General features: G+C 42.1%; 1 pseudogene; it reads left to right on the top strand.

Moving 5' to 3' along the window:
• LOC141628908 (U-box domain-containing protein 44-like) overlaps window positions 1-17038 on the top strand; it is a 217531-nt pseudogene that overhangs the window by 35747 nt on the left and 164746 nt on the right.

The raw sequence follows: 17038 nt of genomic DNA, 5'->3' as shown, positions 1-17038 counted from the left end.
TCTGAATGCAAGAAAAGCCGTTTCTGGGACGGCAATGCCTATTGCCAATATCATCAAGGGAAAGGTCATGACACTGAAACATGCTTCAAACTGAAACATGCTATTCAAGATATGATCGACAATCATGAACTGGTAGCTTCATCCCTAGGCCAACCAAGTGATGAAGACAACCCTAATGAACATCTATTTCTGCAAGGAGATGAAAGCCTCATGGACTTTTGTCCTCATATCATCCCCAACAACGAGAGTGAAGTGCTCAAGTGGGTCAATGCTCAAGACCAGACATTTAAGCTGCCAGATGCTGCGAAGGAGACCTTCAAGGAGGAACATGAGGATTAGGATTCCGTATCTACGATTTAGTCTGAGTCCGAGTCTTAGGCTTTCTCATATCTATCCTAGTGTCTGTCCTTTTATTCCTAAACGACAACTGGGGCCTGTCCCCATGAGTCACATGTATTCATCGAGTCTGTGCTAACCTCTTATTTAACTAAATAAAAGCACGATTTCCATCTATCATATATTTTCTCCTTTACCATTTCCCGTTGACAACGAGAATTGATTTGAGAATTTATTTAAAACAAACAACACGTTCCAATTTAATGCGAGTACACTCCAGTGACGTCCAGTACCGAGTAAGCAGAGGACTCGAAACTCCGTGTCCATTCTCTTTACTTATTCCATGTCTGGCAATAGAAACCTTTCAATAGCGCCTAATTTAGAACGAGCTTCTATCAAAGGGATTCTACGACGAACCTAGATAACAAACCAGGACATCTCCCTGTTCATGTTCAATGACGGAAGGCAAGCCCATTCCCCACAAAAAACATCCCATAGCCAAATTTCAACCTCTCACCAACGGGTACATCCCCGTCTGCCCCTTTACCTGCCTCGAACGAAGAATGGCAAATAACCAATAATTCAAAAGCCAAAGCGAAAGGCCAAAATCAATGTCCTAAGCCAATAACCATTTTCCCCAAAGCCAAAGCTCAAGGCCAAAGCAAAAACCAAAGCCAAAAACAATTCATCCAAAGCCAAAGCTCAAGGCCAAAGCAAAAACCAAAGCCAAAAACAATTCAACCAAAGCCAAAGCAAAAGCCAAGGCTAAAGTCAAATCACAAACACAAAATAGTGAAATTCAAAATCGCTATTTTCACGAATTTCAAACGACGGAATCAAACACCGTCATTCTCAAACCACAAAAAAAAAAACAGAATAGTGAAATTCAAATTCGCTATCTCTCACAAATTTCAAACGACGGAATCAAAACCGTCTTTTCCAAACAAAAAAAGAAATGGCGAAATTCAAATTCGTTATTTTCTCTCAATTCCAAACGACGGAAATTAAAACCGTCCTTTCAAACAAAAAACAAAATAGCGAAATTCAAATTCGCTACTTTCACAAATTCTAAACGACGGATTTAAAAACCGTCCTTTTCAAACAAAAATGAAATAGCGAAATTCAAGTTCGTTATTTTCCCACAATCTCAAATGACGGGTTTAAAAAAAACCGTCACCTTTCAAACTTTGGACCAACGAAGTCCAACACACCAAGTTCAGGATCAACAGGTCTAAAGCCCAGGATCCATGAGTCCGAAATACCAAGTCCAGGACCAACAGGTCCAAAACCAGGACCCACGAGTCCAAAACACCAAACACTAAAACCTCAACCAAAACTGCTTCACCCCTAAGTCCTTCAACAGACTGTTACAGGGAGACCTATCTAGGACCCTGAGAATTTCTTCAAGATCAAAACCAACATCGCTTCACCCTTAAGTCCTTCTAGACACTGTTATAAGGAGAACTATCTAGGCTTCTGAGGATTTCCCTCAAGCTCGTAATATCACACCTTAACCTTTATGGTCCAGACATGGAAATCGGATCCCATGTTATTTACCAACCATTTCGTGCTCAGGCCACATCAAGTCGGAGACCCCATTCCGCACCACACTACAAGCCATTACCCTTCGGCCTAAACACCGCAAAATTCTTGCTCCAGATTTTTATCTGTTAAGCAAACCTATAATTACCAAGCTCCACATTCCCTAATGTTGAAGCCATTTTTCACCACAATCCCCACGGAGTCCTCGAATGCTTTGCTATCGAGAACGAGACATACCTAATCTACCCTTAGAGTCCACTTTTTAGTGTGCTCAAATGATAAGGAACATTTTCACAAATTACACCTCTTCGATTCATGATCAAGAGGTATTTATCTTCAATCAACCTTCGAGTCACCAAACGAAATTTTCCATCGTGATGCTCAACTCCAGATTTTTATCTGTCAAACAAACCATTATTACCAAGCTCCACATTCCATAATGTTTAAGCCATTTTCACCCTGACCCAGATACGGAGTCCTCGAATGCATTGCTACCGAGAAACGGGAGATACTCAATCTACCCTTAGGGTCCACTTTTTAGTGTGCTCACATGATAAGGAATATTTTCAAAAATTACACCTCTTCGATTCATGATCAAGGAGGAATTATCTCAAATCAATTTTTCGAGTCACCAAACGACTTTTAACGTCGTGACCCACACACTTAAAGGTCCTAACATCTCGCTTAGGCACACAAACACATTCAGAACTACGATCTGGTTTGATTTCACTTCACGTGAATACGTAGGCAGTCCTTCAAGGACACAACCATACACCTCAAAATCACTTCAAGGTCCTAACATCTCGCTTAGGCACACATTCAGAACTACGATCTGGTTTGATTTCGCAAACACGCGAATACGTAGGCAGTCCTATTACTAGGACACAACCACACTCCCACACACATTCAATTTTCAAACCTTCAATTTGCAACCCATTGCACACACAGCTCAGAACTAAGATCTGGTTTGATTTCGCAAACACGCGAATACGTAGGCAGTCTCCCCAACAAGAACACAACCGCACACCCATTTCAATCTCAACCATCAACATCAATCCTCAAAAGCAGCCCACCCAGCCGCAAAAATTAATCTTATACCTCTTTACTGGGGTTTCTTCCTTAAGACGTTGCCCATTCCTTGTTTTGTCAAATTCTCACCATCTCACTCTGGGGACTTCTCTTTAATAGCCACCCGTCCTTTATCCTCAAACATATTTTGAGTCTCAACTACAGTCCAAAATAAAACTACCCATAGCCTAGGGCTCGGGCCGGACGATGACAAGGTCTTGGTTCCGCTCTCCGAATCATCATACCTCGAGGAGGGATCTCCAACAAGCAAACGGAGGCATAGATGTCTGGAGAAGATAATCAATTCATGTTCCCCTGCTGAGCGGACCTTCCAATCCAGGGATCTGATGCGCGTTGTAACCCTTTCTTGGCTAGGAGTTGCACTTACATGTGTAAAGTCTGTCAGGGTCACCCCCGTGTCGTGTCGATACTGAGTTTGCATCACGTTCACGACTGCCCATATCTCAGTCTGTCGATATGCGTCCATGTGAGTCAATGTCCCAACAGTCACATGTCTCCAATCTATCCAATCACCGATCTACGAGTAACAAGACTCGTCTTTAAGCTTCACAACATTCAATACTTCTATCTCCCTTCGCATGAGATATTACATGCTAGGTACTTATATGCTAACTGGCCACATGCTTATATGCTTACGTGCTAGTTGCTTATATGCTAACTGCTCACATGCTTACATGCTTATGTGCTTATATGCTTGCATTCAACGTGCTTGTCTATGCGACTGCGGATTTGTGTGGTCACTAACCATGCAGGTAATCTTGAGAAGACAAACTCACTCCAACTGAGTACTCGGTTCTTCCCAACAAACGGCGACCCATCAAGTCCAAGAGCTTTAACCCCGCCAATTACATGGCTTGCGCTACCTCCCAGCGAGCAACAACTCATATCCCCGACGAGTCCTGAGAAGTTTCCAACTCCCCAGCGAGTGCCGATTTTTAAATGGATGTCGCACATGCTATTTTCCACAGTCAATCATTCGACCATAGATGACTGGCGAGCCTTACAACGTATATGGCTGGCTAGCCTTTGTCCGCAAACAAGACACAACTCAAGGACGTATCCCGAAGATGCCTCGGGTACGACTCCTTTAAACAAGCTGGCGAGCCTTTGTCCGCAAACAAGGTACAACTCAAGAACGTATCCTGAAGATGCCTCGGTTACGACTCCTTATCACAGCTGGCGAGCCTTTGCACGCACACAAGATACGACTCAAGGACATATCCCGAAGATGCCTCAGGTATGACTCCTTCCTATGGCTGGCGAGCCTCAAAATGCACCAACTTTAACACCGGTAGGAGAGCCTTTGCGCGCAAATGATTCAAGGACATATCCCGAAGATGCCTCAGGTATGACTCCTTCCTATGGCTGGCGAGCCTCAAAACGCACCTCCTTCAAGACCGGCTGGCGATTCTTTGAGCGCAGATGATTGAAAGACGTATCCCGAAGATGCCTTAGGTATGATTCCTTCTTATGGCTGGCGAGCCTTTATACGTAGTCTAATGGACTTTAAACGACCCGAATCGGAAGTCGACAGACTCTAAAATGTTCCCGACGGCAGGTCCTTGACTCGAATCCCCGAGTCGCCTCGACGTCGCCCTTCCCGACGGCAGGTCCTTGGCTCAAACCCTTTTGAGTCGCCTCGACGTTGCAATGGTCTTCAGGTTGTAATCTTTGATTGACCTGGAGATCATACTTAGACTTTCGCCCTGTCCAAGCCTAAGTCAAAGTGGGGGCTCTGTAGATACCCAGTATCTGCACCTTCCAAAAACCACCCGATGATGATCAGACTATAACGTGTTTTTGATATGCGTGCGTGGATTGGCTATACATGAGTCGGTTTAATGCACTACTCGGATATGAAAAATGATTTCAAAAGTTTTCTAACTACATTTGCATTAAAATAACACTATATAGAGTTAAAACCGTCTTCGGACCCAAAACCGACTCAGAAACCCGCAACTCGAGTCAACCTGAGTCAACCCGAGTCACCCAAATATCAAATGTCAAAAATAATGCCATGAATGTCTTCATCATGTCATTTCTATTAAAATGACCCTAATTAGAGTCAAAACTGACACTGAGCCAAAAACCGACTCGAAAATCAAAATCCTGACTCACACGGGTCAAACCCGAGTCAAAGACACAAAATACCTACCCCAAATATCACCTAAGCGTAGGCTTACACGGCTAAGCAAACCTCAAAGACTACAAATCACAACCAACAAAACATTGGTTAGAACAAATGCAAAATCCAAATTTGCGAAAGGGACAGTACACCCCATTGAGTCATGGGGTGGCTCGCGCCTCAATGGGGTGTCTCGTTAGCCTCCAAGCAAAATAGACCGACCTACCATCCCATATTTCTCTATAAATACCCACCATCACACACCATAATATTCACGCGAGAGTCTGCCCCCTCACATCTCCCTTAAACTTTTATACTCGACTTCCTAAGTCACAAAATAGACACGTGTTTACGACCTACCGATCGTAAACACAAACCTTACACATATTTTTTGGTACCATCGCCGTGCATTCGACCGAACCATTCGACCAACTCAACTAATTAATCAACATGTTTTAATTAACATATTTCAACTCATTTTCAAAACAAAATCCTTTTTTAAGGCACTCTTTTTAACCTTCTTGATCGTGAGTAGTCGCTACGAGAAAACTTGTCTCTAAAGTCGTCTATGTCACAAACATCATACACGTAAGTTTGAGGGTGTAAACAACTCACTTCATTTCAAGTATTTACTGTTTTTATGAGTCTATAAGCATGAACAATGCATGACACGATTCAAATATAGGTTAGACGAGCCAAAACCGAGTTTTGGCCTGAGGCAGAAGCCCCTTATTGTGCAAGGTGGCTCGCGCCTCAATGGGGTGCCCAGGTCAGACTCAAACGTGTTTGAGCTCGTCTTTCCTTCAACGTTTTCTTTTACTTTTACTTCTTTCCTTTTACGGTTTTTTACCATTTCGAATGTTTCAAACCATTTTTATGACAAACTTTTTAACCATAATTCGTAATCACCCTTGGTTTCAAATACCATGACGGTTAAATCCGTGACTCGGTGAGATTAATTGGTTAATTACATTTTAAAGGAATTTCTATTCTTTTATTTACCATTTTAATTCATTTTTATGATAAACATATTTTGACCATTATAAAAATCATCCTTGGTTCTTTATACCATGACGGTTTATTCTGTGACTCGATGATATTATTGGTTAATTACATTTTAATGGGTATTTTAACCCCCTTTTTATTTTATTTACCATTTTTCTCATTTGTTTACATTTGTAAAAATATTAGTCATAAGTCATTATCATCCTTGGTTCTTTATACCATGTCGGTTTAATCCGAGCACGATGACAAACTTGACTAATTACAAAGAAATGAACTTAACATGATTAGTTCAAATCAAACATTTTACATTTTTATTTGTAAACTATGCTTTTCAAACATGCAAATCCGACAATGAATATTACTAACTTAATAGTAATTATTCCGAGTCATGCAAACAACATTTTCAAATTATTTAATCACAAATACGGTTTTAAATAACCTCTTCAAGAACCAGGATACACCCCCTTGGGTCGCCTCATGGCTCGCGCCCCAAGTGGCCGCCTGTTTCCATCTTTCAAAACCAGGGCAGAGCCCCTTCCATCTCCAATAGGCTCGCGCCCCTATAGGGCTGCCTGGCGCTGTTCTGCCTTGTTTTTAGCAGTTGTCTAGGACGATCCCGACTACGGTTTACCCGTATAAATGACGGATCAGATTGACAAGTTTTAAATACATGTTTTTACACTTTGTCATTCAACACCCTTTTTCAAATAAATGAATCGTGTTAAGCATCATAACCCGAACTTGATAAATGGATGTTTAATTTCCGTTTTCACATGTAAATCAATATAAATCCAACTTGACATATTATGCTTGATATTCGGATTAACAAACCGACTTAGAAAGCTCACATGTTAGGTTAACACTTTTGGATGTGCATTCATGCATTTTAACCGTTTTATCAACTCTTGCACTTAAACAACCACGATCGATCAGTAGAGGCCGCTAACGCGGGCGGGATCGGGTGTTCGATTAAAGGTCTTCCCAATATGTACCCTCACCCCTTACTTAGAACCTTTGGATAGTGGACGACCTTATCCAGGGCATACGAGAGTCATTTTAGGCATAGAATGCTAAAAGGGGGACGAGTCCTTATCTTTAGTACCTATGTCAAACACCGTTTTTTGCCTTGGTTGACCTAGGTATAAAGTGGATTTCGAACGGGTTCCAAGCATCCCACAAATGCTTGGTGGCGACTCCGAACATCTCTAATCGTTTCGAGACCTTCACCGAGACGAAACCGACCGATCTAAAACGATCCGGTCGAAAGCATTTTTACACCACCGAGCGTGGCTTTCAAAAGACTGCTGCATGTCCACAGATTGGCTTGGCGTGCAGGTGGCCCGTGACCGCAGATCGGCTTGTGGCCCAAATCCACAGACCGGCCTGTGGCCCATGTCCACACTTGGTCAAGAGCCCTTGCCTCGCTTCAAGAAGGCTAAATTGAGCACTTACAAGGCTGCTAGAGGTGCCAAGGCTTCAGGGGCCTCATCATCAGAAAGTAAGTTTTTGTCTTCTCTTTGTAGATTTTGATGCCTGAATATATGTTAGTATTATTGATATAGGATTTTGCGTGTAGCTACCAGGGCTTCTGCAAGGATTGCCAGTTTTCGTTTGTGTTTGGTAAAAGCAGGCATTTCTCAGATTACAGGGGAAAAGTCCCGGAGTAGTGACGCTACAAGGAGTGACAACACGCTTCAAGTCCAGGTCCCTACTCACCAGGCTCAATTGGTGTCTCCTCCGCAGGTTGTGGTTGATGCTGATGAGCCTAGTCAGGCTGGTAAGAGAAAAAGGTCGGATGAGGCTTCTGAGGGAGTTGATGGTGTGAGTGAAGTTAGGGAGGTTAGGGCTAGACTTGCTGATGTTCAATTTGCTAAGGAACAAATCCAAGCTCACTCTTTCTTAGTTTATGATCCTTACTACAAATATCAGGCTGAGGAAATGTCTGCTCAGGCAGTGGCTGCTACGTACCGTTCCAGGGACTATGCTGCTAACCTGGTCACCATGCTGCAGGAGGTATGATTCCTTTCTCCTTAGTTTTGTTTTGGTTGTATGTTTTTGTTCTAGCTTGCCTGATGTGTGATCTTCTTACAGAATGTAAAGGACATGTTGAGGGGTGCTTGTGAACTGGAATCTTCAAATGCCAAAAAAGAAACCTTGGTCTGGGAGGTGCAATGCTTGAAGAAAGATGCTGAATCTTTGAAGACGGATTTGGAAGAGTTGAAAAAGGATAATGAGTCTATGAAGAAAGAGAATGAGGCAGGCAAGGCAAGGTTGGCTGTTGAAACGTCAAAATTGGGGTCTGCTCAAAATGCTGTGAAGTCCATCCATGCTAAGCTTGCTACAGTCCAGGAAGAACTGAAGGTTGAGAAGCTGGCTATGCAGGATCAATTGAAGGTAAATGAGGAGCTGATTGCTGAAAGGGATGAGGTACAGGGCAGATACAAGGATGCTTTGCCTTGTATTTCTTTGGCAAGAGTCGTGTAGACGCCATGAAGGAGCCTGTTGAAGTCAGGCCATATTCGAACTCGGAACAAGAAATGGCTTACCTTAATGACACCTATCCTGATCTTTGCAAGCTACATGCTGATGACGAGGTTGATTCTCCTCCGTCCAAAGAAAAAAGCGGTGAGGCTGACGAGGATGGGGATGATGAAGAGGAGGAGGCAGCTGATGAGGGCATTGGTTCTGCTACTGCTTCCAAGGCAGGCTGATAATTTAGTTTAGGGTGATATTTTTTGTGCCCATCCGGGGATGTTCCCTGGACAAAATATCTTTGAATTTTTTCGCTAGTTGGTATTTGTCCTACCCAGGGGGAGATGTTCCCTGGTCAAACTTTGAATTTTTTGCTTCTTCCTTAGTATAATTTGAAGTTGTTCTCTTGTTCCATTGTGTGCCTTGGTATGATTATGTAGTACCTGCAATAATGCAACTTGAGCCATTTGTTAAGATAATGCCTGTCACGAGGGCTTATGGCCTTCAATTCGTTCAGGAAATCGTGGTTTTTTTGCCTGTCTTGAGGACTTTTTGAGTAAGAGGGGTAGTTGCCTGTCAGGAGGGCTTATGGCCCTCAGCCTGTCAGGAGGGCTTTAAGACAAGTGGTCTGGATTTATTTCACCATCATACCTGTCTTTTTATACTGAGTTCAGTTTTTTGTGTGTTTGTTAAATGTGGCAAAGATGCCAAAGTTTTTGATGCATTTCTGAGATGTTGTTCAGGTTGGGTGAAGTGGCCCTCAATCCTGAATATTTGTTTAAGCCTGTAATTATAATGACCTAGATAATTATAGAAAAGGCGTAAAACAAGTTTTCAGGATTTAACATGGTAAGTTGAAGAATAAGGTAAAAATTGTATTATATTAGGTAAAGGATAAGGTAAGACTATAACAGACAGCAAATTTGCGATTAGCAGGAAAGCACATATAAGCAGCATGGATTATTTCATTCAGGGGGTTTCAAATAGAATTTTGCAAGGTAAGAGATAAAGTTAATAGTCTTACCTGGTTGAAGCATAAGATAAGTAGTTTATACATGAAATAGTTTTAAGTGGGAGATGTTCCAGGATCTGTGGATCTTTTCTCCGTCCAGGGTGTGTAGCCTATAGGCTCCCTGCCCTACTATTGAGTCAATCAGGTAAGGTCCATCCCATGTAGGAGCAAGTTTGCCAGCATTCTTTTCTTTTGTATTTGGGAAGACTTTACGTAGGACCAAGTCTTCTTCTTTGAATACTCTGATGTTCACATTTTTATTGTAGCTTTTGGCTACTGTTTGCTGGTAGGAAGCTATTCTGATCTTGGCTGCATCTCTTAAATCTTCAGCCAGGGTTAGGCTATCTTGCAGTAGTGGTTTGTTTTCTTCCACGGTGTTCAGGCTGCTTCTAGTAGTTGGGACATGGATTTCTGCTGGGATCACTGCTTCGCAGCCATAGACCAGGGAGTAAGGGGTCTGGCCTGTGGATGTTTTAGGTGTAGTTCTGTCAGCCCAGAGGACTAGAGGGAGTTCTTCAGCCCACCTGCCTTTTCTTCTCTTTAGTTTTTCTTCAGACAGCTGATTACCACTTTGTTGCTGGATTTAGCCTGGCCATTGGCTTTTGGATAGCCTGGTGTAGAGGTCACCAGATTGATATTCCATTGTGCACAGAAAGCCATTGTCCTTTTTCCCACAAACTGAGTGCCATTGTCACAAACTATTTCTGAGGGGATGCCATATCTACATATGTTGTTGCGTTTGATGAATGATATGACATCCTTCTCCTTGACTTGCATATATGAGTCAGCCTCTATCCATTTTGAAAAGTAATCAGTCATGGCTAACATGTAGACTTTTTGTCCAGGAGCTTGGGGTAGTTTTCCTACAATGTTCATTCCTCACTTCATGAATGGTCAGGGAGCTGAAATGGAATGTAGTAGCTCCGATGGTTGATGGATGAATGGAGAATGAAGTTGGCAGGCTTCACATTTTGAGCTGTAAGCTAGGCAGTCAGCCCTTAGGATTGGCCAGAAGTAGCCTGTCCTTAGAACCTTGCTTGTCAGGCTTCTGCCGCCTTTGTGATTTCCACAGTATCCATCATGTATGTCCTCAATAACTTATTTGGCTTCATGAGGTTCCAGGCATCGCAGGTAAGGTCCAGCTTGAGACTTTTTAAACAAGATGTTATTTATAATAGTATAGGTGGAAGATTTAATTCTAAGGGCCCTTGCTTCATGCCTGTCTTTGGGTAAGATTCCTTGTAAGAACCAGTCATAGTATGGTTTGGTCCAGGAGTTCGTGTCCTCATTGATGGGAAAGATTTGGTCAGGTTTTGTAATGGTTGGTTCGAGCAGGTGAACAATAAGTCTCTTATCAAATACAGCAGGGCTGAAATTTGATCCCAGGCTGGCTAGGGCATCAGCCTGGGTATTTAAGTCTCATGGTATTTGATCAATGTCAAATGAACTAAAATTTTTGCAAAGGTTTTTGACATAGTCTAAATAAAGAACCATTTTGGAATCGTTTGCAGCGTAGGTTCCTTTGAGTTGATTGGAAATTAAAATCGAATAATTTTTTACCTTGAGATTTTGCACACAAAGATCTATACATACCTTGAGTCCAACTATCAGGGCTTCATATTCAGCTTCATTGTAACTGATAGCTTGAGCTATTAAATCTCCCTGTGGTGATTTTAGTACTAATCCCAGGCCAGTTCCACTCAAATTTGTTGCTCCATCTACGTGTAAGGTCCATTCCTGGCCTAATTTTTGGGTGTCTAGATGATTGGCCTCTTTTATGAGGTCTGGTTCTAGGCTGGGACTAAATTCAGCCACAAAGTCTGCTAAAGCCTGGGATTTGATTGCTGTCCTAGGTTCATAAGTTATGTCATAAGTAATGAGTTGTACTGACCATTTTGCCATTATGCCTGAAAGTTCAGGTTTTCTGAGGACAAATTTGATAGGCAGGTTGGTCCTGATAATTATTGGGTGACTCTCAAAGTAACGTCTAAGTTTTGTGCAGGATACAATAAATGCAAGTACGTATTTTTCAAGTAGTCCATACCTTGATTCTGCACCCAGGAGACTTTTACTTACATAATAGACGGGGTGCTATTGGCCTTCAATCTCTTTGGTCAGCACTCCACTTACTGCAGTCTCAGTGACTGATAGGTAAACCGTCAGGGGTTCTCCTTTGTTAGGTTTGGCAGTAGTGGAGGAGTAGCCAGGTAGGTTTTTAATTCTTGGAAGGCTGTTTCATGTTCGGGATGTAATACCCGGCCTTTGTGGGACCTGCACTTAGACCTCGGGACACGTGAGAGGAGGTTTATATCGATAAGAGAGCACTCGGAAAGGAAAGATAGCCTTACACTAGACCCGAGCCTAGACCGGTTGGTGTTGCAGCGGATCGAGTGGGTCTACTCGGTCTAGTGAATGGTACACTGGACCGAGTGAGTCCACTCGACCGAGTGGAGTGCTACTCATGACGAGTGAGTCCATTTGACCGAGTGGACTCGGCACTCGGTCGAGTGCCGCTGTTTTCAGAACACAGGATTTAATTCTTTTCACCCCGAACCCTAAAATTATTTCCACCTTCCTCCTTATCTCTCCAAACTTCCTTCTCTCTCTAAAACCCTCACAAACACCTTCTACTTGGGATTCAAGCTAGGATTTGAAGATCTACCACCTTCCTTCTTACCTCCTTCACTTAGTAGGTAAACATCTCTCCCTTTCTAGTCTTCTTCAACAAACATTGGCCTGTTGTGTTATGCACGATCTAATGTGTGAGAATAGGATGCTTTTTGAAGTTGGACTAGGTCTTCCATGAAAGTAGGACATGAACATTTCCCTTTATGTAACCGTTATGTTGCCTGTCAATTCAATCCGGCTTGTTTAAGAGCTCTGCCAGGCTGTTCTATGCTTTCCTTTCTTGGCAGCAGACTTTTCTTTCAAGGTTCAACAGGTTACCTTCCCTGGAATATACTTTTATTGTCAAATAGTAGTCACTTTTGTCCGTACTTGGTTGCCCCACTCAGCCTAATTATGCCAGGCTAGACTGAGGTCGGTCTAGGCTAAATATGGCTCAACAATTGCTCCTTGACATCTCATCCATGCTGGATCCGGTCAGAGGTGAGATGTCAGTTAATAGGGCTAAAAAATAAAAGGAATCATATTTGTTTGAGGACTCCTAAACTTCTTGTGACCGTTGGATGCGGCAACGGCTATCTCAATGATGTCATGCTGACAGATTTATGTTTGCTAGGGTTTTTAAACCGTTAAGCCACACTTTTCCTCCTATAAATATGCGTTTAAGGATGAATTCAACATCTACCAAAATTCTTCTTTCTTGTTTGCTATATTCTCTCTAAGAGATCTTCCTAATTTCTCAGAAAAAACTAATTTATTTTCTGCAATTTCCACATAAAACTTCTCCCAACTTCCATAAAATTATTTACTTGTGAATTTTGAAAAACATGGGAGGTAAAAAAAGTCATGCTTCTCAGAAGGCTACAACCAGTCCTGATCCGACAGAAGCCCGTGAGGAGGAGGTAGTTGAGATAGATCCTCCTACCCGCGTTATATCTTTTAGGTACCAAGATTCTATCTTTACTACTCTTCTATCACTTGAGTCTACTTTTTCTGAGGAGAATCAGCTAAAAACAAATTATGATGGGATTTTAAGAGAGAAAAAATTAATCCCTGATTCAGCTAAGGTCTGGATCCCTGAATCTTGTCCTGTCAAGGCCAACTGGACATCACCAGGCTGGTTTTGTATCTATGAATGGGCCTTCAAGGCTAGTTGCAAGCTGTCCTTCACTTCTTTAATGATTGACACCATTCGGGCCATGGGGGTATCTCCTTTCCAGATTATGCCGATGGTTTGGAAGCTGGTTCATTCTATTGAGAATTTATGTGCCAAGCATAATCTAACAATTACTGTGAATGATATCATGGCAGTGTATCATCTAAAAAATCATTGTACTGGTCGTTTTAATTTGCGGATTAGATCAACGATGTCTCAGCTGATCACCAACCTGGATTCGGGTGATGATAAAGGCTGGGCAAAAACTTACCTGTTTGTCCGGATTGAGAGTCTGGGATCTGGCCTGGACTATTTGAGGTATCCTGCCTTGTAGAGTGGTAAGTTTCCAGCATCTTTTGATTTATACATATTTTATTTTGCGTATATTTGAAGTATGTAAATTTTACTTGAGTGTTTGGGGATGTTTGTAGCTCCTGATTGGAGTTTTGATCCTCTTGATGAGGAGTCTTTTGCGAGGATAGAGGCTTTTCTGGCTCTTCCTGAGGAAGAGAGAACTTGGCCTGGCAGCTTAGGCAGGGATTTGCTGCCCCGGTACATGAGGCCTAAGCTGAGTGGTATTAAGGCGCCTAAAGGCAAGCTTACCTCTTCTGCCCTTTCCTGTATGTCTTCTTTATTCTTTTATGTTGATAATTTTCCTTTTCCTGTTGGTTTCTTGCAATTTATACGTGTTTCTTTTGTTTATCCAGTATATAGATCTTCTGCTAGGCTGGCTAGCTTTAGTGCTGCTGATTTGAAGGCTGGGGTTGCCAAGATTTCTGAGCAGTCTAAGAGTCAGGAGGCTACTGGTAGTGGGAGTGATAAAACTCTTAATATTCTAGTTTATGATGCCCAGGTTCAAAGGGGGCCAGCTCAGCTTGTGTCTCCTGAGGTCGTTCAGGCGGCCAAAAGGAGAAAAGAGACTGTTATAGCTAAAGAGGCGGAGGAGGAGGAAGAGCCTATCCAAGCCCAGCCAATCAGGACTATCAGGGGAGTGCCTGCCCAGGTTGGCGATATAGAAGCTGCCCGGGCACAGATAAATGATTTTTCTGCTAACATTGATAACGAGCTGTTATCCGGTGATGCTGCTAAGTCTTCTGCCAAGGCTGTGGCTCTCCTGACCTCTCTTATGACGAATGCTGTTACCGTTGCCTCCCAAGCCAAGGAGGTTGTTTATAACTGTATTTTCCTTGTATTGATTTTTGCTTTAGACTTAGTCAATAAGTTTTCCTTTCTTCTTTTCAGGGTTTGGATGCTGGGTTGATTAGTGCTTGCTAGCTGAGGGATGCTCGGGCCAAAATTAGCAGCTTGGAAGAGAGGTTGGATAGGGTTAACCATGAGTTGCATTTGTCCAGGGATAATGAAACGGTACTTCAGTCTAGGGCTGCTGAGGCTTGTGAGGTGGCAGCAAAGAATGCCGAGAAGGCGGTCAGGAAAGAGCTTGAAGCTGTGAGAGGGGAACTTGAAGCTGTAAAAAGGGAGTTGGTTGCTGAAAGACAGGCTATGCAGGATCAGTTGAAGAAAATGAAGAGCTTGGTGCTGAAAAAGAGTTGGTTGAGGCACGCCTTGCTGATGCTGCCCAATATTTCATTGGTAAAGGTCGGGTCGATGCCTTGAGAGATCCTGAGTTTGATAGGGCTAGGTGGGATCCGGATCGGGACGAGACAGCTCTGGATGCTAAGTATCCTGACTTGGCCAACTTGGGGCAGGAAGAAGAAGTTGACTCTCCTCCTTCCAAGGAGAAGTCTGCTGATCACGAGATGGTGGAGGGCTGTGGATCGGTTTCTGATTCGAAACCAGTTTAAATATTTGTTTTTGACGAGGTTTGGTTTGGCCCATCCAGGGGGGATGTTCCTGGAATGAATATTTATTATCACTTTTAAGGTAAGTTGATGGGTAGGTCCCATCCAGGGGGGAAGTCCCTGGTTTGAATATTTTGGTGGTTGGTCAGCTGTGTCTGATTAACCTTTATATAATTAATATTTTGCTTTCTCCTATTTGGGTTTGTGTTTTTGAGATGTGTTTAAGTAAGGTCATAATTTTTGTAGTGGGTCAGGTCAGGATTCATAGTGTTTGTATTTATACTGGATCAGGCCAGTTAGTCTACTGGATTGGGCCAGGCTTTCGCGCTGGATCTTGACCAGGCTTTCGTGCTGGATCTGGCCAGGCTTTCGTGCTGGATCTTGCCAGGCTTATATGTTATGGGTGAGGTATTTGCCTGTCTGGAGGGCTTACAACCCATGCCTATCTGCAGGGCTTATGACCCGTTTAGGACAAGCAAATCAGGAAGAGTATCCCCTAGCCTATTATTCGGACTGAGCTCAGTAGTTTTAAGGCCTGTTTTGAGAATTTTGCAACTGAAAGATGGATAATTTTTATATATGTGTGGTATGTATGCAGTGGAGTGGCCCTCAATCTTGAAAATTCGTTTAAGTAGAGTGTGAACTAAATGAATGCACTCTGTAAGTAAACAAGTATTCAAGATTCAGTTTGATAAAAGCTAAAGAATAAAAGAAGAGAATTTCATATTAACAAATAATCAAGCGTATAGGAAGAAGAAACATGTAGGATATATTTATTCATGTAACAGCAAGTATCATACACGTAGTTGCATATCAGGCCAGGCAAAAAAGGTAAAGTAAAGGTTTTTACCTGGGCTGAGGAGTGTATTCTATATGTGAAATAATTTTAAGTGTGCAACATTCTAAGCTATGGGAATCATCTCCCCATCCAGGTTCTGTAGCCTGTAGGCGCCCTAACCGACGATTGAGTCGATCAGCTAGGGACCTTCTCAGATTGGAGCCAGTTTGCCTGCACTTTTCTCTTTAGTATTTGGGAAAACTCTTCTGAGAACAAGGTCTCCTATTCTGAATACTCTGTCCTTGAAGAGTCTATTGATCCAAAATACTCAAGAGGGGGGTGGGGGGTGAATTGAGGATTTAAAACTTTTGAAAGCATTTTCGATTATGCGTATGTAATTGATTATATAAAGTTTATTGATTTAACTTTAAATAATCAACTAATGAAAGTAAACGAAATAAACGAAATAAACGAAAGGGCCACACGGTTTTTGAAGTGGTTCAGTTTCACAAGTCGAAACCTACGTCCACTATTCTCGATTAATAAATTTAGTACCTTTCTACGGATTACAAATTTACTAACCCAACTCGTACAACTAACTCTAGCTGTAACTCAATGAGTACCGTTAAATACTCGAGTGGCTAACTTACGCTAATAAGAAAGCACTAATGATTCTACTAAAAGTTCACGTTAATGAACGAGTAAGAAATCAAATAAGCACTATTATCTTATAACAATAACAATAAGAACGATGCACAAGATTATAAATCACACGACCTTTTTCGAAAATAAACAAAACGGTTTTCTTGCTTTAAAACACGGTTTTTGTTTTGTGAAAAATAATTCAAGTTATGCTGAAAGGTCTTAACTTTAAATGATGTAAAGTATGAAGTATTTATAGTAAAAGAGGAGCAAGGGTTTCGGTTTAGCAAAAACCCTAAGTGCCGTGGAAGTCTTGTAAAGCAAGAAAGAATTAGGGTAAATCTTTCCTTAATTCTTTTCCAACACTTGCCTTAATAAATAATATCTTCCAATTTTAACAACTCCTTAATATCTTGGAGATTAGGAAAGATAATATAAGGAGACAAAGAAATCTCTA

Source organism: Silene latifolia, chromosome Y (genome assembly GCF_048544455.1).
Source record: "Silene latifolia isolate original U9 population chromosome Y, ASM4854445v1, whole genome shotgun sequence".
In the NCBI taxonomy this organism is placed as follows: domain Eukaryota; kingdom Viridiplantae; phylum Streptophyta; class Magnoliopsida; order Caryophyllales; family Caryophyllaceae; genus Silene; species Silene latifolia.
The sequence above is the reverse complement of the archived record's forward strand: the minus strand, read 5'-3'. Positions and strand labels throughout refer to the sequence as shown.